General features: G+C 34.8%; 1 protein-coding gene and 1 non-coding gene across 4 annotated transcripts in view; one reads left to right on the forward strand and one right to left on the reverse strand.

The window, feature by feature from the left end:
- Positions 1-26,386, forward strand: part of LOC149085381 (atrial natriuretic peptide-converting enzyme-like) — a 261,184-nt gene that overhangs the window by 135,694 nt on the left and 99,104 nt on the right. Inside the window, exon 1 of one of the 3 annotated variants that reach the window (XM_089233370.1) lies at positions 4,456-4,850. The exons of 1 other annotated variant lie outside the window; for it this stretch is intronic. The gene's annotated coding sequence lies outside the window, so the exon portion shown is untranslated. Of the gene's footprint in view, positions 1-4,455; positions 4,851-11,752; positions 11,918-26,386 lie in introns of those variants that run through there. One more of the 3 variants, XM_089233372.1, reaches the window with a different exon arrangement.
- On the reverse strand, positions 9,497-9,568 carry TRNAA-GGC (transfer RNA alanine (anticodon GGC)). Its single transcript has one exon. It is a non-coding gene; the product is annotated as a tRNA-Ala (tRNA).

A 26,386-nucleotide genomic window follows, 5' to 3' on the forward strand; every position in this document is an offset into this window, starting at 1 on the left:
TCAACAATTGTCAGGATGCTGAACTGTAAAACATGATATGGGCTTTCGGAGCCGAAGGCCCACTCGAGTACCTCTTATGACTGCAACGCCCAAAAGTATGCTCAGAAAAAATCACCTATGAAAAAAGCAAATACAAAGAAATTACAAAAGAAGTTTTGCATCTTCCTTGCATTTGCCTTTTTCGTTGGCGATTTCACCTACTCTTCCACAAAACTATGCGCGTCGCCAACACCTCTATCGGACTGTTGATGACTGGAAACACGTTGCCTGGTCTGACGAATCACGTTTCCAGTTGTATCGGGCTGATTGGACGTGTACTGGTATGGAGAAAAACCCCATAAAACCTTGTGCCCCGCATGTCAACAGGAGACTACACAAGCTGGTAGAGGTTCTGTAATGCCATAGGACGTGTGTAGTTGGCATGATATGGGAACCCCCTCCCCCATAAGGCTATAGACGACTCTGAATGGTGACCAGTACATAAACATCCTTTCTGATAACTTACACCCATTCATGTCCAGCATGCATTCCGATGGAATTACAACAGAACAATGCTACACCACATACGTCGGAAATTCCTACCGACTGGCTCCAGGAGCACTCTTTAGATTTCAGCATCCTCCGTAGTTCACCTAAGTTCCCAGCCATGAACATTACTGACCACATATGGGATATCTTGCAACGTGCTTTACACAATCACCTCGCACTTTTATGGAATTGTGGACTCCCTGAAAAAATCATGGTGAGAATTGCCTTCAGGATACATGCACACATTAGTGGAGATCATGCCACGTCGTGTTGCAGCAGTTCTTAGTGCTCGAGGGGACCTACACGATATTAGATGGGTGTGCCATGTTTTTCTTGCACTTCCGTGTAGTATTGCAAGGAAAACTCTTATACACCGAATCTAAAATTTCTAATATGCAATTCAATTAAGTAATTCATTTTCGTTACGTCTTTTGGTAGTTGTTGGTTATTTAACATTATGCAAGCAAAAGAAAAGATGGTTGACCGTTAAAGATCATTATCCATGGTATCTTCTTCAACCGTTAAAAATGATCAGAATATCCCCCCCCCCTCCAATTCTTCATGCTTCTTTTAGCGCGAATAAATTTTGTTATTCGCCTTGTCATGTTCATAAAATTACTGCACCGATGACAGGATGCAAAGAATTCAGAAGAAAATAAAAGACTAAAAATGCCGCATACATAATTAGAAGGCTTTGAATAGACAAGCAGCTTTAGTGATGAGAAAAAAAATTGTCAGACTTGTCAAGGTAGCACATTCCCGTGATGGCGTAACTTAAAAATGCAAGAGACACCGGGACATTATTTCTCGTTTCATTAGGATAAAATTGCGAAGCCTTTGTCATGTTCTCTTTTATCTGGCTTTCCTTCAACAACCATGAAAGTTCCAAGATTTATTAACAGTGTAGTCATCCGAGAGAGAGAGAGATCGAAGATGTTTGATCCATCGCTCGCTGTGTGTATTCCTCTCATCACCAAAATCAAAGGGTGTCGTTTTCCTTTTCGTTCTTCCGACAATTTTCGATTTATAATGAACTTCTTCTGAAATATGTGATCCAAATTCTTTCCGTTAATTTTTTTTTTCGGTTTCTTAAAGAAAAGAGCGCTAAGTTATACGCATTTATGGTATTTGTCGCGATATAATTATCTTCGTTACTTCATTGATCGCGTAACTCTGTTCTTCAATTGCATGTGCTGAAACCTGCAATCCTCGTGGAAGTTATTTTCAATAAAGTAACAACAGGAGCAGGATGAAGATCACGTAAAAACATGAAAAACTATTCTGATGTAGTTTATAATAGTATAACCGGAGAATACATCTTCAATAAATAAAAAAAGATAAAATCTAGAGAAATGCATTTTAATATTCACTGACATTTTTAAAAATACCTAAACCTAAAAACATTCAACTACATATGTTTACTGTAATCAAATGATGATGAATTCCACCTCGTAGAATTCGTAAAGAAAATATTCCTTACTTTAGTGAGAAACTAAATATAAAAAACTTTCTTCTTTCTTCAAATCGAAGCAAGTATGTAATGTAATAATAATGGATGCGGAGAGTCCAACCACACCATGAATCAAAAGTGACGTTTATTTAGATGAATTTTACTAAAGGGAAAGTGCTACTAATAATGGCTTCTCCTTTTCTTTTTACATCCATGCGGTAAGACCTTTAACTTCGGTTGATTTAAATTAGATAAAATCTTGCATTTATTCTATGCTAACGTATATGTATCTTGATACGAGTACCTTATACCCGTACAAATATTATCTGCAATACAGCAATGCCGTAAATTCTGGCTACTTTGGCCGTGGTACCTATCTTTGGCCCAAAACTATAAAATAATAAAACGTACTGTAATTACTGTATAAAACCATTTTTGGAACTAGTTTCTGTAGTTTCTGCTAGGTAACTGAGTGCATCGGCTTGTTCACACAAATTGCCTGCTAGGCAATAGTAGGGACGGGTATTTATACTGTTATTGCCTGGGGTTTTTCCACCTCTCAAACTTACAACTGTGCAGATTATAATATAGCTTTTTCCAGATAGATAAGTGCCCAATTAGAAACACAATTTAATTTTTTCAGCTATAGGATGATTAAAATTTCATTTAATCTTTCATTTTTTCTGAAAACATTCATGCAATCTGATCCTTAAAAAAGGCTTTATTTTCAAAAATCTCGTGTTAAACGCTTTGCATGTTTCGATAACCTTTGTTCATCGAAACGAGAAGGCTGCTTGTTTGCTGCTTTGGAGTCAAGAAAAAAAATGATCACCCGTGAGTCGAAATTAATGGAAAGATCCAATCAGGGACACTGTTAATTTTGCCATCAAAGAACATTACATTAAACAACCTTTTTTAAGCCTGACAATAACGTTGGACTTCTTTATGAAATTGTAACTTTCTCAGCAGAAATTTCAGATACAGATACCATACAAGCATTGGGATTTCATTTCTAAATCACAGTGAAATTCTCATATTTATATACTGACTCAAAAGTCAGTATGTAGTTTCATCACGTACGATGTTCTGATCGAATGAAACAATTTCCATTTTCTTATCATTTAATAATCTCTACTTAGCAATAATCCAGCGATTATAAGTGAATTTTAAAAATTTGCATTTTTCGCAAATAATTGTGTAGACCAGCGTTTCTCAACCTAAGGTCAGCGACGATGGCATAAGGGGTTCTCAGGCAGACTTGATAAAATGATTCACCCGTTGTAATTGATATTAGTAATACTCATATGGACTCAAATAAATTACACGTTAATACTTAGGTTCACTATACATCGTCGAGGAAAATGGTGGAAATTGCTATCCTAAATACGGGATATCACTAAATTTTACCAAAAATTTCGATTCGCTAATTACTGCCAAAAATGCTGAAGGGTGTGGAGATAAAGGGCTGCTACAAATTGCACAAATTGCATTAAAAAAAATGTATTTCACAAAAAAAAAAATATTCAAATGATCTGATGACCATATTTCATTAAGAAAACTACGGTGAACTAAGATCTTGAATAGTAATCCGTAAAATACGGGACATCAAAAATACTGTCAGAAGTAGGCACAATTACCAATCGTAATTAAAATTCCAAAAAAGCATTACTGAAAAAAAACGTTAAACCTACAAATATGCGAGATGAGCATTTATAATTTTTGCCATAATTAAAATATAATTTATATTATGAAAAAAAACGCTGTGTATATTCACGACATTAGTAAATATTACAAATTCAAATAAAAGTACCGTTGAAAAAACGGGACAAATGTATGAAAAAAAAATCGGAACAACGAAAATCACAGGAATGTCTCCTAATACAGGACACACGTGCTCCTTCAAATTGTTTCAGACATCTTACTCGCCCTTGTTTTCAAAAACGTTGAGAAACACTGGCGTAGACTAACTCCGAAATCGCGCAACTCGGAGTGTTCGCGTAAGTCGAGGTATTACCGTATGCAAATATTCCATACCCGGCGTTTCATTAGTATTCAGAGTCCTCAACTCTCTAAAGATCCATCAACCGTATCTGTTTGTCGAAGATGTTTTTACTGGCATCATTACTTGTATCTCATATTAAACAATCTGTCTTGCTTATCTCGTAGAACGAACAAGAAGTTGGCGAAATTAAAAATATCGTTGTGCGTATGCGCGTTTTTTTTTTTTTGAATTTCTCTTGTTATTTGTTAGTGGTGTGACCTAAGAGTGGTAGGAAATGTTTGGTTGTTTCCGTATCTTTGGTTGAGACAAGGTGCAAGAGTTTGTTTGCTATGCCTGTGTGTCTATCCTATCTATATATACGGCTGACCGAGGAAAGGGTGATTCTTGTTATTGTTGTCTGACACAACACACACACACACACACAAGAGTTCGGCTGCGGTTCAGCGATCACGGTCTGTGGCGTTACGCGTCGCTTATCTTGTTCGTTTTCTTGCGCAGGCCGCACACACTCAGCACGCTGCCGGTTCCGAACGTGGTTTCAAGCACTTGCCTCAGAACACGAGTTTAGTTAGTGCATGTGGTTCGTTTAATTTCGCACTCGCTTTACTGGGTTTTGGTTCTTGACTTTTATTACTCCTTCCTTTTTTGTTACTTTGTATTCAATCATCTCCGGAACTCGTCCATCTTCTTTCGTTGTCTACCCGTTTTTTTACCACTTCCCGTAAACGTCTTATAGTCGGTCGAGTGGATAGTTTTAGCGTAACACCAGCGTAAAGACGCAACAGTTTCTTTTTTTCCGGTCGAAAATTCTTACTGGATACACTAATGTTTTTCAAGTGTTTATATTTGATTTGATACTATGAGTGAATGGTAAGTCACATATATTTTTCTCTTCTTATCTGTTATACATATGTTGTTTCTGTTTATAATTCAAATTATTGTTCAAAGATCGTTTCAAATCATTTTTGACGAAAAAATGAGGAAAAAATTTCTTAATAAAATTATCAGTAAATAATGAATTTTCGAAAAAAAGTTGTTTTTTTACGTAATATTTCGGTACCATATTTCAATCACAGTGAATACTGTCTGCACACGCTTCAATCAATTCCGCATATATAGATTAAATATTCCAATATTTATTTTGTCATTACTTGATCATGAACTTCTAAATACAAACACACAAATGCCACAACAGGCAAATTTCCCAGCGAGGTGGCTGAAAAAAGATGCCCATACAAAAAAATGGATGTCAAATATAACGAGAATGCAGTAACCCAATATAAAAGCATATATCACGAAAGAAAAAAACTATTATATTATACTAGTATTTAAAAAAACTAATACTATAATTAATTCTAGTAATCAATTCAAAATAAGTAGCATATTATAATGCAGTTAAAATATTCTAATTATTTTTCCATTGTCCTAATAATTAGAATTTTTTTCATTAATTCTGTTAATTCTACTGTTATGATAAACATAACAGTAAAATTTTTTCGACATCTTATCATAACAATGATAAATTTATTACAATCTCATCATAACGCATAGACAGAATGTCATGGTACTATCAGATTTTTTAATTTGAAAAATATCAAGTATTTCGACGCATAAGTCAAAAAATTGAGCTTTATCCCTGTTTTACTATTTTAGATTTACACTAATTCCGTTGATATAAATATTCCATACTTCAGATTTTTCTGGAATAATATTTGAATTAAATCCTGACACCGTAATAATGCCTATTACCATAAACCTTGATTGGGGTTTTTGTTTTCAGATACATTTATATCCATTGTATTTCTGATTCCGGTTGAAAAATAATTATTATTTTTCCTATTCATAACAGTAAATGCAAGGAATTCTCAGTAAATAAAGTGGAAAATCACAGAAAGAGTATTTTTTGAAAGAAAAAGGGCGAGCATTTCAGCTCGGAAGGTGAATTAAGCCCTTAAAATCATAATTAGCATCGATTTTATTCCAAGCGGTCATTACTTTCACTTCCGGCAAAAGGCTTGTTAACTACCGCAAGAACAAAGACTGGCCTCTAAAACAAAGCAATACTTTCTGGCAGGCGTGGTCCTAAAAAAACCGAATACAAAAGAAAAAAGTTCATTGCTTAATTCAAAAAATTTTCAAAAAAAAAACCAAGTTTTTTAGGCTGATAATGGAATTCTGTATTTGCATCAAAAAGAGGGTTTTTTTCACCGCCATAAATATTTTTCTCCCGTCGTTTCATCTTAATACAAATCATAGCATTTGATAGCAAAGGAATTGCGCCCTGAGCTTACACTTTTTTGATAAACATGAATATTACGCGTGATGAGTTTTTTTTTGGTTTTTTTTTTGCACCAACTGAAGCTATAGCGGTACATACGTCTTTAATAATTCTAGATATCGTGAGAAATGTACTCCTTCACCCAACAAGAAACACTCATCTTTCTTATAATCTATACGAGCCTCGGGGAATTCCCACAATGTTGTCCTGTTCACGATAGTCTGGGTGAATAATACATTTCTCATTCTTTTGTTGTTGTTGTGAGGGATATATTTTGATTCTTCTAATAAGTCGTGATTTAAGAATAATTTTTTCTACACATAGGGTTTTTTCAAAGTCGTACAAAGTCAGAGAATAACAATAATAATACTTTAACCATTCTAGATTTGTTAATGTATCCAGTCGATGTTAAAAAATCAAACATTTCGCTTTTTATTTTTAAACATACTTTTTATTCAAAGGAATATTTTTGATAAGTGAGAATTTTTCCCCCATGTACAACGTATCATGCGAGAAAACTTCCTAATTATACGATGATATGATGATTCACAGTTTACACTGTTAATAAACAGACAGTGATTTCTATCAAAGGATGACCTCACTTTCTGTTAATCCATACGAAGGTTTTTTACAGCTTTCTGATACGAAGATAAATTTAGGAGAGAAAGAAAATTAAACTGCCCTTGCTGGGAATCGAACCCCCCCCCTCCCCTCCACGTCCTCTGGGAAGTCGCCATCTAGTGGCAGCGTAAGCAATTGTGAGCTTGGCCTTAGTTAGGTCCGATCGTCTATGTACGGTCTCATTCAGTGCAAACGAGCTCTAAGGAAAGATTAAAAGGCGTAGAAAAAAAAGCTACAAAAAACTTTGTAGTTTGTTGGTCTAGGGCGCTCACCCGGGATGTGGGTTCGATTCCCCACAAAGGCAGTTAAATTTTCTTTATTTTCTAAATTCATCTTCGCATCAGCCAGGTGTTAGAAACCTTCGTACAGTGATTTCTAACCTTAACGCATAAACGAACGTTTTTGCAACAATGTAAAATCAAAATAAATATTTTATTTTTTTTCGACGCATGCAATTTTTTTCCTCTCCGCACCTGAACTCTGAGTTTCGAATTCAAAAATTTCTAGATGTTTCGTATTACATATGGTAAAAAAAGAAATCACCATTGATATTTTGGGATTCACCTTCGAATGTATTTTATTCGGAAACTGTTTTTCTCTTGCTGCTACAAGAAAAGTACGAGGATATCAGCGAATTTCTCGAAAAATTCTACCAACATCCAGATACTTTGGCACATGTCTTTTTGCTTTGAACATCTCGTCATGGGAACCCTTATTCCTTTCGTGTCTTTGTTCCCTACTCAAAATTCAGGTAGAAAAGTAAATGATAACCTGGCGCAGACGCAAGATTCACATCAAGTGCTCTTGCGCACTGAACATATGGCTAGGGATTGTATGACAAGCAGACCGACATTCAGTTTGCATAATGAGATGCGGGAAATTTCAAAGTCATACCCCGCAAGCGATGGTTGAGGCCGAATTCTGAAAGATAAAATGCCTGTGGGAGATGCATCCAATATGCCAAATTTTTCCTTATTTATGAATTGTAAGGGTAGAGTATAACTCATTCATTGCACATACCACTTTCGGAAATTCCATGCATTGTTTCAAAGTAAATAAATTTCTACTCGATTTGATAATATATATAATATACCAGAAATAGATAGTGTAGAAATCAAATAGAAAATTTTAAAATCGAAAGGGTTTTGTTTTAAAATGAGCCTTTTTGGGCCTTCTCGTGTATGTTTGTCCTTCTGGCATTCTAATAAAGAATACAATTTTTTTTTTTCTCAGTTCGAATTTGCTAGAGGCTATACTAAGTTTTCTTGCATGAGTAGAATAAGTTTTCGTTAGTTGAAATGACACTTTCAAATTTGGAGTAAAATTGTTATTTTTTTTTATTGTACCCTTTCAGTATTAACGGTACTTTAATGTACCACCAACTGTTTAATACAAATACAAAGGCCACAACAGCCAAATTTCCCAACGAGGAGGCTGAAAAATTATGCCCATGAAAAATATGAATGTCAAATATCAACAAAATACACAATATGAAAGCATTATAATCAAGGAAAAATTAAAATATACACTCCACTGCCCATAAAGGAGGTTATGGTTGTCTTGCATATAAAAACGTCCTCTCCACTTGTCAATACAAGATTCATCGAAAGACTGGTTATTTGTGGAGATGAAGATTACAAGGAAGAAAAGTCATCACTGCCCCCACAGGGACTCGAACCCCGGTCTCTCGCTTGGACGAGTGCTCTACCATCTAAGCTATGGAAGCAGATAGAATATTTCAACCTTGGAGCGTATATACTTTATATGTTGAAAGGCACCGTACATGGACGGCGTCAACAATCAACTAATAGCTCGTGAATGACAAAGGCCAACCAGATGGTCATATGCATGGATCGGAGTCTTCAAATTTGAATGGGGGTCCGAATTCGGAAGAGTTGGTTTTCTAACCGTCCTGATCTTAGTATTTCGGATTGTCGGGTGCTCAAGTGCAGCCCTTCTTCCTTCCTGTTGAAATTATTTCTGTGCTTAACTATCTCAATAGCTTCGTGGTTTAGTCGGGAGTACAAGTGTTCAAAGAAGCTTGGAACACGGCATAAAAACTCGAAAGGTATAAAATTTATTATAAACTCCGGCCGAGAAAGCCTACCTTTTCTTTTCAATAAAAGACTGATTCCATGTTTTCGAAGAACCAACTTCGAACCTTTGAAGGAAAGGTTAGGATTAATTTTCAAAGACCCGTTGATATAAGTGAGTGTAGTAAGTGAAATGTAGATGTTGTTTACCTTTATTTCCGGAAGGTATTTGATCGGGTCGAAAATGGTAAAAATTTGAAGATTTTACATGAGATTGGGGTTGCAAGCTACTTGTTGAATTGGATATTGTCGAGGTTGAGAGATAAGGCAACAACAAGTTATGGTGAACGGGGAATTCTCTGATAGGACAGGTGTCGTGTCGCACTAATAGGGTTGTTAATAAATGGAGTAGCTTACCTCCGAGGTCGTGAATTCTAACACAACGATATATTCAAAAAGAAGTACGATAAACATGGTAGGATGAATCAAGAAGCTATCCATACTTAAATAAGACAACCATACAAGATTCATCGAAAGACTGGTTATTTGTGAAGATGAAGATTACAAGTAAGAAAATTCATCACTGCCCCCACGGGGACTCGAACCCCGGTCTCTCGCTTGCCGGACGAGTGCTCTACCATCTAAGCTATGGAAGCCGATAGAATATTTCAACCTTGGAGGGAGCGTATATATATGTTGAAAGGCACCGTATATGGATGGCGTCAACAATCAACTAATAGCTCGTGAATGACAAAGGCCAACCAGATGGCCATATGCATATTAATAACCAGTCTTACGATGAATCTTGTATTGACAAGTGGAGAGGACGTTTCTATATGCATAAAATGACCTACCAAAAACTTTTTGTGGTTATTATTTCATTTTTTCATAATGTAGTAATTAAAGAGTTTAAGAGAAAAAAAATTATATCATGCATATGAATTCAATGCAATAAATTTCTTTTTTCTTTTTCTTTTCTTTTTTTGAAAATTGATCGTTCTAGACAATATAAAGTAAATTATTTTTAGTATACTACAGCTTCAATATAAGAGAACTTAAATCTAAAAAGAAATAACCAAAAGAGAAACATAATATCTTTTCTTCTTAATGTCTATCGAAAACTACGGCAATTTTCTTTAAACAACCGGTTTCTTGAGATATTCTTACATGTGTTCCAGGAGAACAATGGGTTGAGGCAGATAAGAAATCACGAATCGGGAAGAAGAGACATGCCAACACATACTAAACCGGTCACTGCTCTGCTGATTCTTTTTAATGCTCATGTGATATCAAAGGTGTGGTCAGTCGTCCACAAAAGCTACGCGTACCATCCGTTGCTACAATCTTTTTATAATCTCAGAACAAATAATTCCATCTTAAATAACATTAACTTCTGTTCTATTTTTAAGATTTTTCTATTGAAAGCACCTCAAAGATAGCGTTTTATCATCGATTTTTTTTAATTGCTTAGAGATGAGTACTTCAGTATTTTGATTGAAACTTTTTATGCTTGTAGATATATAGTATTATGTGAACTAAGAAAAGAAGATCAACCCAAAAAAATCTAAATCAAAGTACTTATCGGCATTTCTGTTAAAATAAATTGTGTATGCGGTTTCGTAGCTTCCCACAACGATCTAAATGACCATATTTCACGGTAATAGGTTTCCTGAGAGCGTTCAAATTTATGGCTGTTCTTATCGTATAATTTGAAACTCTAAAATCTAAAAAAAAAGATCCATGCACGTTCTTGAGAACATGTGAAACCACTAAAGCATAAAATACTTAAGTGATGAAATAATTATTACTTTGTGTGGGCAAGATATTTCAATAGATGTATTTAATTTTATGCTGATTGTATCGGTAAAATTAAGATGAGATCGAAAAAGAGATCAACGCAGTTTTCACACGATTTTTATGACTGAAAACAGTCGCATTCTTGCTATTGAAGCTCTTTGATTGTTATTTGGTTATTTATTGTTATTTTGGCTTCTGCCTTGGTTTGTAGTTGACTTTTTCAAATGTTTGTGAAAAAATCGTTTAAGTCTGATTCGAAATACGACGACACTGCTTGATATTTCTTTTTGAATTTAATTTCGTATGGTTCTTAAGCAATACGGTAAATTTTCAATACATTTGAAAGAAGAAAATGCAATAAGTCAATATGCTTTTTCCCAAATTTGCACTCATAAAATGAAGAACAGTATCTACGATTCTTGACAAAGTGAACAGAAAAGTAAAACGTCTTAGATCGAAGTAGCCGAGACTCTCGTATAGCGAATAGCTTATCGTTACTTTTGTACATCGAAAAAGTTACTGAACACGAATACAGACGCTTTCATCCTCAAAGATAGTTCATGATCCGCTCCAGCTGAAATATTCTGGATGAGTATCAAGGGAATGTATTTTGATGCGAAAAAAAAACCAAAAAACTTTCGATGTTAGTCTCTCTGCCAAAGATACGTGTCACGCAAAAAAAGGGAAACTTCAAAAACGTGGCTTGTTTTCCGAAAAGCCATGGAAGCAACAAAATAACACGAATTTTCCCAAATAGTGTTCTTTGTTCATTCTAAAAAAAGGCGTAGGATAGATATCATTTTGGAAACTAGAGCGTATTCTTGCTAGCTGAACAAACGAACGGTTTGAATGATGAACTGGTTCAAGGGGCAGAACTTTCTTTTTCTCAGTTTTTTTTTCTGACCTTTTTGTAATTGAGGAACTCTTACTGAAAATAGGAAACAAAAGCACACACACACACACACATTGAAAGGAAAAAAAATATATTCCTTTCCAACATTTCAAGCTCAAAAGTTTGCTGTTTGTGGGTGCTCTTTCTTCCATTTTAATGGAACTCGTACGAAACGGACTCGAAAAAATGGCGTGTTGCTGCTACTACTTTCGTGGATTCACGCTATACCCGGTGTTTGGATCATACTTCAAGACAAAAACTTCGAATCGCATTTGTAACACACGCATCTAAGAGAGCGACTGGAAATTCCACAAGGGTAAGAATTATTCCATAGCTTTCTATCCTATAGGAGAAATCAGCCCATTCTGGGAATTTCAGTATGTAGCGCTGTTTTGCATACTTTTGACCACCCTGTGGTATATGAAAAATTAATTTAATTATTCTATATTCTATTCAACCGAAATTAAGAGTGAAGCACAATAACTACTGAAAGTAATTTTACGTCAATTCTTCTAATCTGACATTTCGCGAGTGGACGCGTGTACTCTAACACGTTTTTAAAGCTCATTTAGTAACGAATCCACTTCGCATTCTTTATACACTCATTGGACGCAAAATTAGACTTCTACAAAAAGTTTAACCTATATAATTAGCCGTTTCTCCACCCTTTGTATGCACGTACAATACAATTTTTTCCGCAATGTTCAATCTGGAATGGGGTATTTTATTTTATTTTGTCATATTTGACGTCACTACTGCCTCTGCTCAGTTAAATGTTTTGTTCCCGTCCCCCTTGTACAACCAAGCCTAAAAACAATTAAAAAAAATGTTAAGAATTTCGGCCTGAGCATTTTCCACCCTATGCAACTGCACATGTCGCTCAAACCTAACGACAATTTGCAGCAATTCAATCTAGGTTGCGAAGGCATAGGTAAATTCACTATACTTGATAGTAAGTCTTTCTTTGTGTGTGGTCTAAGAATCTTTTTAGACCACAGTTTTTGCGTCTGCTTGATGATGCTAGCATTTTTTAACACTGTTAATTAACGAACTTCACAGTGCTATATCCTCTCCACACCTAAACCAAAACTGACTATTAAAAAAACTTTTTTCACTGATTTGTGTTTATTGTACGTCAAATGTCCTTTAAAAAGAAAAAAAAATTAATTAATTAATTAATTTGAGCCAATACCTTTATATTAAAACCATTTGATTAAAAGGCACATATATGTATATACGTTTGTTAATTGCATTTTTAATTGGGTTGCTATATTTTTTTTGGAAATATATAACATCCATATTTTTATGGGCATCTTTTTCTCAGCCACCTCGTTGGGCATTTTGCCTGTTGTGGCGTTGTATTTGTATATTTTGTATATTAGTTGATGACACACCAATACGTCGTACTTCCATCGAATGGAAATTCGTTCAATAGCAATCACTAGTTTTTGAAAGTCACTTACTTATGAATGCAATGCTCACCTAAATCGCTTGTTTTAGATACTATGGTTGACTAATTACATCGAGACACGAAAACAAATTTACAAAATCCACTAATCTTCAACTTATTTACATATAATCCTCTACCCATGAAACCAAAAAAATGATCACATTTTTCGAAAATAATAAAATTAATGTATCAATATATATAATCATCTATTATAGATACCACTCTTATTTGTCTATTCCAGCACGCATTCATAAGCAACCTGAAATTTAAAACCATGATTAATTGGAATATTTTTTCTTACTTCCTAAGGTTTTTTTTTTTTTTCTTGTTTTTCAAGGGGCATGCCTCTTAGCAATGAGGCATAATCTACTTTTACTGCTTCGGTGCGTATAACTAAAGAGGCACGTTTATAAAGCTGGGGAAAATTAGGATGTTGAAAAATGGATTTCCTGCAAAAGCAAAAAAAAAAAAAGTTACTTAATTTAACCACCGTGAAAAAAATATATCCGGTGAACAGATGGTTTTTGGATTATTATAAAAGAAAAGCAGAAACGTCTTTTAATAAATCAATATGACATAGCGGCGCGTCTTCATTTATTAAAGCCCAGCCGAAAAATGTGAAGAAAAAAAATTTATGCATAAAAATTCAGTTTGTAGAGAGCGAAGGTGTTCCATGGACTGTCTTCTCACATCACTATGCTAATACGTTGCTGTCATGAAAGTATTTTAGAACAAAAATTCATTTTATAAAATTGAAGGTAAAAAAAATCTTAACATTCTTTTTTGATGAAAAGAACCGCAAGTGCGTGGATTGAGGTGGTTACGCTGGAACATCACTTACTTTTTTTTATGAGATAAAACAATTTAATCTTATTGAAAAATACATACACTTTGAAATTGGGGCTCTTATGCATTTCTTGTCGCAGATGAAGGAACAAAATCTGACATTAATAATGATGATGGCATGAATAGATAATCGAGCACATTTTCATATCCCAAATATTTCTACGTATTTTTATACTTATAAGAAAAACTGTAAATAATAGTAAATATAATGCATAGAAAATAGCGTGGTAAAAAAATTCTAATTGCATTTTTGATAAGCCGATTTGAATTTCTACTAATTTGACGTCTTTTCACTATTTCTCAAAATATGTTTTCTACAAGTGATCTACTTCAAATCAAAGGCATGTATGAACTCGGACCACTTAAGCATAAGTGGTCTGAGTTGCGGAAGATTATTAAATTTTCTTAGTTTTTCTATATAATTCATTTTATAAATCGAACAATCTCTCCGGAGAGAAAATTTAACAAGGCATTCCACACACACACACACATCCGTGAAAACGTATGTAATATTCAATGATGCTAATTCATACATGCTCACTTGATTCACTAATTCGTTTCTTATTCAATTACATTAATTCCAACCAATTCACATTAACAAGATTTTCATCGTTTATATATCTGTAACATGCAATAACTAGTCTATCAATAAACTCTCTCGGTGCACATTAAATGTATAAGAACAAGATAAGTCCTTTGCTTCTTTATACCGAAGTAATAAAAACTGGATTTATGATAATTATTCACATTCTTTAAAACAGATTTACTTCTCTACCACATTAAAGTATATGGTCCGATGGATTTAATTTCAACTGATTAACTGTCATTCAAAGTAAAGTGAAAGGTAAAAATCGCTTTGCTTATCAAACCTGCACAGTTGAGTCTCATTATTATGATCACCTCCTACTGGTGAAATAATGCGTTATTGTCAACGATTTATCAGATTTTCAAAAGATATGATTATTATTGCCTTTCTATCCGAAGATCTCGAAAACTGCATAGTTTGTACGATTTGCACTTACTGCTTCCATTACAGTGTAGCATAACTAGACATATAGTGCCACTGCAAATAACCAAAATGATAACAGCGAGTCCGAATTGATGTGAGAGTTGAACGTCAACTACGAAGATGCAGGATGCACGACATATGCACTGCAGTTGATCCACTGCTAAATGAACCTTGAACCTGCAAGACTTTTGTCCAAGACACCAGTACATCGAACGTTGTTGTGTGTGGAGATTCAAAGAAGATGGATGATCCCTGCGCCCATATGGTTATGAAGTTTCTTCGGTATAAAAAAAGGTTCGACTTTCATAGTGGTACCGGAATTCGACTTCTTTTGGACGACCACTCTTGATGTATATGATCTGCAAGGCATGATTCATAATCATAACGGTTAAAAGTTGCTTTCACACATATAGACAATGACACAATGATTTTTCTCAGAGAATATTACGAGTATCATCAAGTTGTGTTTTTCTAGCAATAGTCACAGTCTTGTTTTTTATCTCGGAAAGATTGGTCGCAGGATGCAGCAACTATTAATTCTAAACAAAATAGAATGTATCTAACCGGAGCAGGCATTCATTTGTCAACCAAAAGAGGTCGAATGTCGGTACCACCATGAAAGTCAAAAACACAAGCTGATGATACTCGTAATATTCTCAAAGAAAAATCATTGTGGCCTAGTAAGTAAAATGTGGCCTAGGGACTTTCCTCACTACCCTGTGTAGAAACACATCAAAATTGCATGGAAAGGTAAATGTATTAGAGCATAATAGTTCATTTGTATGTCTGATACGTACTTCGCTTTGCATTGCGCTGGTACTAGAAATAGGAGAGTCTCTTTCTCTCAGTAGTCAGTAAGCATCGAGATTGACCCTTTTCCCTGGTAACGTTGTTCTGTGGTCCTCACCACTTTTTCGCCATACAAGAGCGCTTGTAAATAAAGCTCTTTTTAATTGTTAACGGTGTAACATCTCAAAATCAAGAGCCAATAAACGTTTTAATGGTGATATTCGTGTTCAGCAGGTCAAAATCACTAGTAATTATAAATTTTTATATCAGACGCGATTCCATTGCTACCCAGTGTATTGTCGCATGGTCCTGAAAAGTATAAAAACGTAGAATGAGCATGATAAAAAATCCAAAAAATTTCTGGGACCCAAATTTTCCAGACCTAAATCCCATTGAGCAGGTTTCGACCAACTCGATCATCATGTTCATTCTATAGGTTTTCCGCCATGCACTTTCTAGCAGTTATCTAATAGACTGTAGTCTGCATATCTCGCATTATTTTGGTTATCAGCTGCTGATTACATTTATGCGACTTGACTGTGTATACTGAAATGTATATCGCTACACTGAAATGAGAACTTTATAGTAATTTGGTCGCCTCTCTTATTTTTATTGAGGTTCGGAACGGAACCAGTCAATGTCTTAGCTGTTACATGCGTGTGATTTAATAACCATCAAATTACTACTTACGGTAGTTTCTCACACCGAAAATGTTCTTGAGCAGGTTGTTAAAGGCTCCCGAGTCAAAGTCCTTAATGAATTTGTAAAGTCGCATCAATGTATGGAAGCGTGAAGCATGAAGTCTAATCGAAGTGTAAGTCAGTGATGCAAGGAGATAGATAAAAAAATGGCTGCGTGTAATAAAAACGCGAGAAATCGATTTACCTCCAAGAGGGAAAAAAATTCCATTAATTAATTTCCGAGAACATCTTTGCCAGAAGCAAACGTGTGAAAGAAAAGAACGTGCGCCATGAAAATCCGCTTAATTGCTTAAGCAGCCGCCTACATCATGAAATGTGAACATTTTTCTTCACCAAAACCAAACATCTCAAATCCATTCGCTTAATTTTTTGGAAAAATAGTTTTACACGATTTCTTTTTTAATATGGAAATATTTTTAAAAATTATTTTAACACTACAGAATGTTTTACAAAGTAATCCCTGATTTTAAAATGAAATAACTCGGAAAAAAACGGTGATCCATAGAAAAATAAAACAAGTGGTATGTTTATATACGGGGTGATTATAAAAAAACTATCCCGACATATGGGCCCCTAACTATCATACCATTCGCAGAAACTGAATGAAATTTTGGCATAAGGTATTTTGATGTATGCGCTCAAGAATGATATGGAAAACAACAGTGTCACTCTAACAGTTACGGTTACAGTGAGAAAATTTCGAAAATATCAAATGGCAACACCAAGTTTTTTGTATTGGAATGCGATCTCCATACTGAAAAACACTGAATAGCGTTGGAATGGCACCTGTAGCACGAAAATCCCCGGGAAAAGTAAAAAGGACTTTGCCGTGCACCGGAGCATTAATGTTCGTTTCATTCGTCACACCGTTTCTTCGGCTGAGATCCCAGCCTGATTAGTCATCCACAAGGTCATGTGGAAAATTTGTGAAATACAATAAAATTCTTTATTTTATGTTGCTTCTCTGTCCTTGTTGGTTGTCCTCACTTTTAGCCTATCTACCTCCGGTGATTTTCATGCTACAGTTGCCGTTCGAACGCTATTTAGGGTTTTTCACAATGGAGATCACATTCCAATACAAAAAACTTGGTGTTGCCTTTTGATATTTTCGAAATTTTCTCACTGTAACCGTAATTGTTAGAGTGACACTGTTGTTTTCCATATCATTCTTGAGCGCATACATCAAAATACCTTATGCCAAAATTTCATTCAGTTTCTGTGAATGGTATGATAATTAGGGACCCATATGTCGGGATAGTTTTTTTATAATCACCCTGTATATAAATTTATATATATATATTTTCTGAAAGCTGTAAAAATCTGATACAGACGTTTCAAAATTAGTTACAAATGTTGCCAACAGATGGGGCTGTACACTGTAATTGTAGTACGAATCCGAGAAATAGACTTTAAAATGTCTTTCGCAAGCAGTCGTCGCAAACACGTCACCATCGATTCACAATGTGTACCTTTCGCAGCGCAGAGAGGACGCGAACAAAAAATAAAATTTTCAGTCACCTCTGTGATGTCTCAACGACAATGGACGCACATCCCTCACAGATCAAATCTTGAAGCTCGCCTAGTGTTGCAGGATTCTTCCGGAAAACAATGTCCTTCAATTTGGCCTACAGAAAGTAGTCGCAGGGGTAAGATCTGGTGTATATGGAAGCCAGTCCACATGCCCGTTCCAATAAATGTGAAATCCCGAAGTGTTCCTCAAGAAAGGGAAAGACCGTTGCGGTTGGGCCCCATCTTGCATGAACCACGAAGTGCTTCGTCTAATCCTCCAACCCAGGTGAAAAAATTTTCCAAAAGCGCAATGTACCTACCATTCAGTAGTGATCATTTACGCCATCTCTATGCTACGAAAGCTGCACATTTTGAATCCATTGTGATGTGGTTGGAACGACTGCTTGAAAAGGACAGTTTATTGTCTATTTCTCGGTCTCCGTACTGTGACTTCAGCGTACAGCGCCACCTATACGCAACATTTGTAATTAATTTTGAAACTTCTGCGTTATATTTTTACGGCTTTCAAAATATGTATATAAACACCCTACTTGTTTTACATATTTTTCTTACGATAGAAGTTTGCGAGTTATTTCATTTTAAAATCAGGGAGTTCTTTATGGGACATTCTGTATATACTATATAAAATAATATGTCCTGACTGACTGATTCATAATCGCCGAGCCGAAACCTCTGAATTCATAATTATGAAATTCGGTCAGTTGTTTTATTTCATAATGTAGACGAGACTCACTGAGGGAAGAGATTTTTTTTTAATTTAATCCCTAAAGGGGCTATAAGGGGGTTTAAAGTTTATAAGGAGAAACATCATTTACTTTGGAAGTATACCAAACAGGCCCCGACTTGAACGATAGGCTACTTTTAAAGTTCGTCAGACTTGGGCAAATGCACTAAATAGGCAAAACATTGTCGGGCAACACTAGTTCATAGGCCTCAACAATTACTTTTGGAATGTTTACTTTGATTACCGCGATTCCCAAACAATGCATTGCAGACATGTTTATTCCTTTACACAATGGTTTGTCTCACTTCTCTTATAGTTCCATTACATGGAGAAAGCCCGGCTAGCACCGAGCATTATAGCCAGTTTCATATATTAGTATAATTGTTATTATCATCCGATTTTAAATGCAACACGATAAGCATCAAATAGATTTGATGACTCTTGAGATTTTCCATTATTCTGTGGGATATTAAATAGAATCGATCAAAAAAAAAGTACCGACTATAAAAAAAAATAAAAATTCCCGTTATGTGTTGGAATAAAACGGCGATATGTAAGAAAATATTGGTATACATAATACATAACAGTCAGAGAAAATAGCCGAAATAGATACAAAAGTTTAACCGCCATCATTCTACGTATAATTTAATCATTTTCAGCAGGAGGGTTGGAGAATCTGAAGCATTTTTCTATCGGAAGATCCAACACGTGTGAACGTACTTCATATATTTCATCATACTGCCCATATCATCCGCTTCCCTTCCGATTGGCAACCGTATTGTGTGGAGGGAGTGAACATCATTTGTTTAATGATTCTTGGACGACATCTACATTTTTGTCAGTACTTAGTTGCAGCTGACGAAATTTAAGGGTTCTTCAAGCAGTGGAGCGGTGAATCTTTAGCTTAATTCCCCATTTTCTGCTGTTCGAAAAATTCCTCGAAAAATAATGCGATCCGAAGGAGTGAGTGAGAGTTTTCTCTAGAAGTGCTTCTTCCCGTTTTCTTTGCATTCTTCCGACCCATTTACCCGTCAGCTGTTGAGGGGCAAAAAGGAAAAAAAAAATCTATTGCAAAGGAAAAACGTCAAGCCGACTAACCGCCCTGACCAAAATAAACTCCCATTTACGAAACCAATTAACTGTAAAGAAAGCAGTATAGGAAAAATACAAAACCACCTCCCGAAATCCCTCACTTAGTAAGAACAAAAAAAAATCATTCGCTATGAAGAAAGAGCCGAGAAAAAATAGGAAAAACAACGGATTTTTATATAAGAAAAGTTTTCTCTCTCTCTCTCTCTCTCTCTTTCTATAATATATCATATATCAAATAAAGAATTCAGTAAAATTGGAAAAAAAAATTAAGGAAACGTCCTATATATCAAAAACTTTTTTCACGTTTACTTCATTTATGTTCAGTCGAATTGGCCAAAAGGCAGTTGGAAAGTTTGTCGTTATTTTTTTAATATTCTACGCGAAGATTTAATATATAGTTAGTTATTTAAAAAAAAATTAGTCGTGATTAATCGGAATTCATTTTTCTGAGTATAGATACTATATTTTTCATTAAAAAATACAAAGCTTAGAAACGTTTTCGAATTTCTAGTTTCATGCATTTTGATACAGGGTGGACGAGAAATCTTGGACACATTTCAGAAATCGATAACAAATCAACCAATTGACGTAAAAAGGCGCAGTTTGCACCGAAATACTTATTATGGAATAGAGGTTTTTCTTTCTTTTTTTTGATGAATTAAAAAGAAAAATCAAATTTTACTCGCAGGTTGTACTGTAAAACAAAAAACTCAACGTAACACATAAAATGCAACACAAACAGTACATAATTAATTTTTTTAACAATTCCCACGTTACATAAAACGACTATATTTCAACATGAGCAATCTTTCACCCGTTTAGATGTAGCACGAGTTAAAGAGGTCGCTCATATATTGAAATGTCATACTTTTGTTACGTCAATTGTCATAAACATTGACTATCCACTATTTGTGTTGAATTCTATGTTATGTCGAGTTTTATACTACGGGGGGGGGGGAGAGGTCACGAGTGGAAATAAAATTGAAGAGGAGTCATGACAGGCTGTTAAGGGGGCCACAAATTGACGTGAAAAAAAATTCAGATGTAAAGAAATGAAGCTTTTATAGTGAAATATAGTGGGGAAATAGTGTGACTACTTTCAGAAAAAAGCAGAACTGCCCATAGAGACAAGGTCATCTCAACGGATGCACCCACTCGGACGCAGCTCGGTGCCTTGAGTGCGTATCAGATTCCCCACTATAATGAGATTTCATGCCGTTTTTTTTTTCCCCGAGAATATGTAAATTTGACTACAGGTACTCCCAGCCAGGTAGGAGGTCCCCGATGCTGCTAAAATGGCCCTGCATAGAACCAAGACAATCTTAACACATGGGCCCATCCAGGCATGGCCATGAGCCTAATGTCAATAGTGGGTCCTACGTGATAAGATCTGGTACCATGATTTGCGAGAGTCTTCCACCTAAAGTAAGGTGCACCAGAACATATTTTCGCCCGAGAGCCCATGGCGTTGAGACAGCACTGCATAGACCCCCCCCCCTTCCACGGAAACCCTCGCTCAGGGATGTGTGGACCTTACCCATAAAATGTTTTCTTCATTGTCATTTCGCTTGAGGAAAATCAATTTGATAAGTAAGGGCCTCGCTCCTTGATGGTGAGGGGGGGAGGCTTTATAAGACAAGGGAGCACGGGAAAAAAATGGTCCAAGAGGGGGACCCATGGACAAAAAATAGTTAAGAAACACTTCTCTAGGCTATGATATTTTACATTATTTGATATATTATTTTGAGTATTTTAGCCTTTTTATGTCAATTGGTTGATTTGTTATTAATTTTTAAAATGTGTCTCGGACTTCTCGTCCACCTTGTATATTTATTATTTATATATTTTTACATCATGCACATGTTTCTATAATCCGTTAGTGTTTTCGAGTGTGTATTTTATTTCGCTATGAAAAATAATGAATTTTTTTAAAATAAAAAAGGACAGCAGTGAAATGATTGTTGGATAACTGAAACTGTGGTGCGATACGAGAATAGCTGAACGCTTCAGAACCAATGATCCGCAATCTCTAGAGACAGTTGCAGGAAATTGGAAAAATAGTCAATCTGATATAAAGTTACGTTAAAAGACTCCACTCAGAAGTCAACTATCGTGGACGAGGCTAACATTTGGTCTTACTCTCTAATAGCGCCCTCAGGATTCGATTGCTCCAAAACTTTCGCTTTAACTCTTTTCTGCTGCTAAATCCTCAATGGGGACAATAACTCAAGATTTAACGAAAGACAAAAAGTGGCTACGTGGCCTTTAATAACAAAAATCCTCTTTACTATAAAGTAATTGATCGTCTCAATTTCAAGTATGAGAGAAAAGTTCGACACGCTAATCAGGAACTTACCTTATTAATATATTTTTTGTTATTGTGTATAACGGTTGTCTACGTTAACCCCTTAAGCGGCATTGACGAGATATCTCGTCTCGTTAACCTTTAAATGCGTAGTTTTGCATATATGCAAAGAGTCCTTTAGACGTTCATTACTGCAGCCAATTCAGATAACTGTAGATGTATGTACTCATAAAATAATGAAATGCATTGTGCATACTTTTATAATGAGAGAATTTTGTGGAAAAAAGTTGTGCCTGAAAAAAGTATGTATAAAATTACATCTCGTGAATATGCAGATATTTTATGAAAATTAAGCAATTCATCTGCTGAAATTTAGATTCTATAAAGTATCTAATCATATCTTATTTTTACAGCGTATTGTATAATTAGATTAGTATATATGTACAAATTATTCTAAAGAGAATAAGCAACTTTTGTTACAGAGTCTCCGAGGTATCCCGTGAATATTTTCGCTTAAAACAAAAGAATATATGCTCTAAACATTTCATAACAGTGTGCACATATAAGTTATTTTTTTCGAAAAAAAAAATATATATACAAATAGGAAATGTATGGATTGTTTAAGCATCCAATTTTCATTGTCCAAGTATTAGGAGTTCCATATTATTATGAGATAAGTACATAAAAAGAAATTATTATTTCTCCTAAGAAAATAAAATACATCATATAATATAATATATACATGACATACGTATATGTAACTACTTATGCTGATTCACTCTATGAAAAATTGCATTTTAATGTGTCTCTCAATAAGTATTCTCTTATATTAAAATCGATTAAAAACTACTATTTATTACCGTTTGTTCCTCATGACTATATGGATCATCCTCCAACGATAAATTCATTTATCGTTGGAGGATAGATCGTCATTATAAATTAATTTAAAAAGTCCATACAATTTCTATCCATAATGGCTATGCTTTAATTTATACAGTAGCTAAATAATTAATAAAATTATAAAGCATTGAGTGCAATCTCATGGCAGATTTGATTGAATATCACAAAGAATAATCTGAATCTAATCAGTTGAACCCTATTACTTAACGAAAAAAGCACATAATTATTTGAAGATTCCTCATTAAACATTTCAAATGCATAGAAACAATTTTTCAAACCTTTCCATTCTTCACAATTTAAATTTCCACCTCGCGAAAACTTTTTCCTCTTATCCATCAATATATACGTAGGCCTATGATAATTACAGAATTGCATATTTCTTACAGATTGAATAAACGGAATAATTTTTAAATAGCAATCATGGAATTTAAATACTTTCCGGTTTCGGAAAATTGTAAATATTAAAACAACGAGATCTAATTAAGAGCGCAATTCATCAGATTCTTTAGACGAAATTGCGGACTACATCACTTTCCACATGTACTTGAGAGCTTTACACCGTTACCGAAACAGAAATATTTGGAATGAAAATTGAAAAGAAAAGTAATATATATAGCGAGAGAAAAGAGCTTTTTTTAACTTCCTGAAGGATTCCGTAGAAAATGTTCATTTCCGGAGTTAGATTAGGAGCTTGGTCGTTATCGATGTTTCATGGAGAGAGGGAATACAGTCTCAAGGGTTCCAAAAGTTGCCTTCGCTTATTCTTAGCCGCTGTGAAAAGAGCTATACTTTTGTCAAATCGACCGTTGAAACGGAATATCACTGTAAACCTTAGAGTTTAGAATCTCTTTTTCTACCATGATTTTCAATGCTTTTTTTTTTCTCTCTCTCTCTGGATAAAAAGATTTTATGACTAAAATGGTTACGATAAAGAGAGCTGAATGTACAGATTATTCAGAGGACCGTAAACTGGGGTGACTCGGGCACAGAGTTTGGAATTTTTTTTGTATTATCTCTCTTATGAATTGATATTTTTGACTAAAAATTGCACTACTGGAAAGAAGATTTTAGTTATTTGTTTATGCAAGGATAATTGTTTTGTAACTCATTATAATGCCCAAAAACGAATGGAAAGCCACACCCAAGTCACCCCACCTTAAGGCATGAATACGCTGTCGCCGTGATATTTCGCTTTTTGAAGAATGCCCAACTGGAAATAATTAGGGACAAATAAAAAAGTATAAATACATAAATGTTGTTTTTATTGCAAATATAAATACAGGGTATTATTTTTTATGTCTACAGTGTAAATCTGCCTAGTCGAAGATGCTTGTTCTGGTGGTAATCTCTTAAATTGATTAAAAAGTTAATTGTAAATATGGTAATCTTCTGTGGGCCTAGAGCCCAACAATGTCTTATGTTGCGTCTGTATAACTGTGTGACTGTGTGTGTCTCTAACGAATATAAAATATTTTCCTCAAGTCAACCCGCAAATATATTACGCATTTATTTCACTAATAAAGTAACTAGTATTCAACAAACTGATTTAATTAGATTGATTATTATCTACAGTTAAAATAATAAGTATACTTACCAAAGCAGACTTCTATCAAGACGTTACATCAACTATCTATCAGATGTAACCAATATACTGATAGATTAATTCCATGTACCAGATAATTTCAGATCCACCAGCTAATTCAATGCACTGTAAACAAAGTTATGCAATGCTTCATGAAATTTTAAAACAAGGGTTCTCAAACCGTGTGCCGCCAACCTTCACCTGGGGCGCCACGGAGCGGGGCCCTGACAAAGGTTTTTCGAAGAGACTCTTGGTTAAACTTCTCTGGGGAGCCGCGAATAAGCGTTGATTAGCAAAAGGAGTACCGCGGATGGAAAAGTTTCAGAACCTTTGGGTTATGATAAAAGTAGGAGAAAAAATCATGAGAGATTTGGGCACCATTTGCAATTGCGAAGACTCACTCTGGTGGCTATAAACTTGAAGTCACCGTTGTATTTCATTCACAGTTGCTGTAGCATCATCTAAAATAAGAAATTAGAGTATGTACCCAATTCACCCCAGTTTACGGTATCATTGAAATTTTTATTATAATCCTTAAAATAAAATGTATCGGAAAGATGTGTGTACGATATTTATTTTCTATCGAAGTACAAAAACATCCGCTGTTTTCTCAATAATTAGCGTTGTAATGAAGAATTTCAAACATTCCTATAAAATAATCCATTAAACTTTCAACGAGGAAATACTTCTTAATGAAAATGAATTACATTCTATATTTACTCATATACGGAATGTTCCAAACCTTTTTGCTAATAAACGCTGTCTACAAATAATTTACGAGGTAAAAATTCTTGTGGAAAATAGAACACTGCTTTGTTCAGTGTCAAAAAAAAAGAGAATCTCTTTAGTGAACAACTTCAGGCTTCTTAACTGGATACAAGTTATTTATGAGAGATAGTAATTAAAACATTCTTTTTCTTTATTTTAAAATTTAAAAAAATAATAATAATTTCTCTATTTTCCAAGGAACAAACTGTACATTAAGGCTTCCTTCCTCTGGTTTTTGCAGTTTCCGCTGAGAGAGAAAAACTTCATGATCTGTTGTAACGTTTGCAAGATGCCATAAGTTTCGCTTCTTTCTTGTTAATTCTTTTCAAAGCTTTTTCTTTATTATTGTTATTGTTGTTTCGTTTCTTCAGGATCTCTTTTCTTATCCACACACACTCGGGGTTTGAAATTTCTTTTGCTTTCCTCTCCAATTTGTTTCTTCACGGGGGAAGTGTTGCTAACAAGTTTTGAATGCTTTTGAAAAGCCCGATTTAAATCATTATCTTCCGCAGTGCCTGTCACTAACAGAAGTTCGCGAAATATTTTAAGCTTTTCATTATTTTTCCATGCCACAAAAGAATACTTAAGGTCACCCAAACGAATAAAAGCTTTTTACTTCTCTTTTCGTATCCGCGTTATTTCATCTTGTTTTATTGGGTGGAGGTGAAAAACTATATAAGCTTTTTGTTTTTAATATACGTTTTTTCCCTCCTATTTTATCTTTTCCTCTGATTCCTACTCGTCCTCCGGAATTCATCAAACACTTGCATTACTTTCGTGTATTTGATCAACGAGGTCTTTCTTTATATATGTTATTGTTATTATTATTCGAATACCATTCTTCGCATTCAATAATAATAGAAACAGAAATAGAAATTCTACTAAAAATCTATTCTTTCTTACGCCTTTATTGATCGCATCCAATTTTTTTCTTATTTATTTGTATGTATCTCGAAGTATTGCAAAATTCGAAGGTTAGAAGTTTTGTTACTTAGCCTCGGGCGAGAGAGAGAAAAACCAAATAGAAGCGCGTCTTCTCTAGCTTGATGGTTAGAACGACGATTTCATGGAGTTTAGGGAATTTAGAAA

Source organism: Pholcus phalangioides, unplaced genomic scaffold (assembly GCF_987345545.1).
Source record: "Pholcus phalangioides strain wild (caught in Gottingen) unplaced genomic scaffold, Ppha-v1.0 ptg000007l_1, whole genome shotgun sequence".
Lineage (NCBI taxonomy): Eukaryota > Metazoa > Arthropoda > Arachnida > Araneae > Pholcidae > Pholcus > Pholcus phalangioides.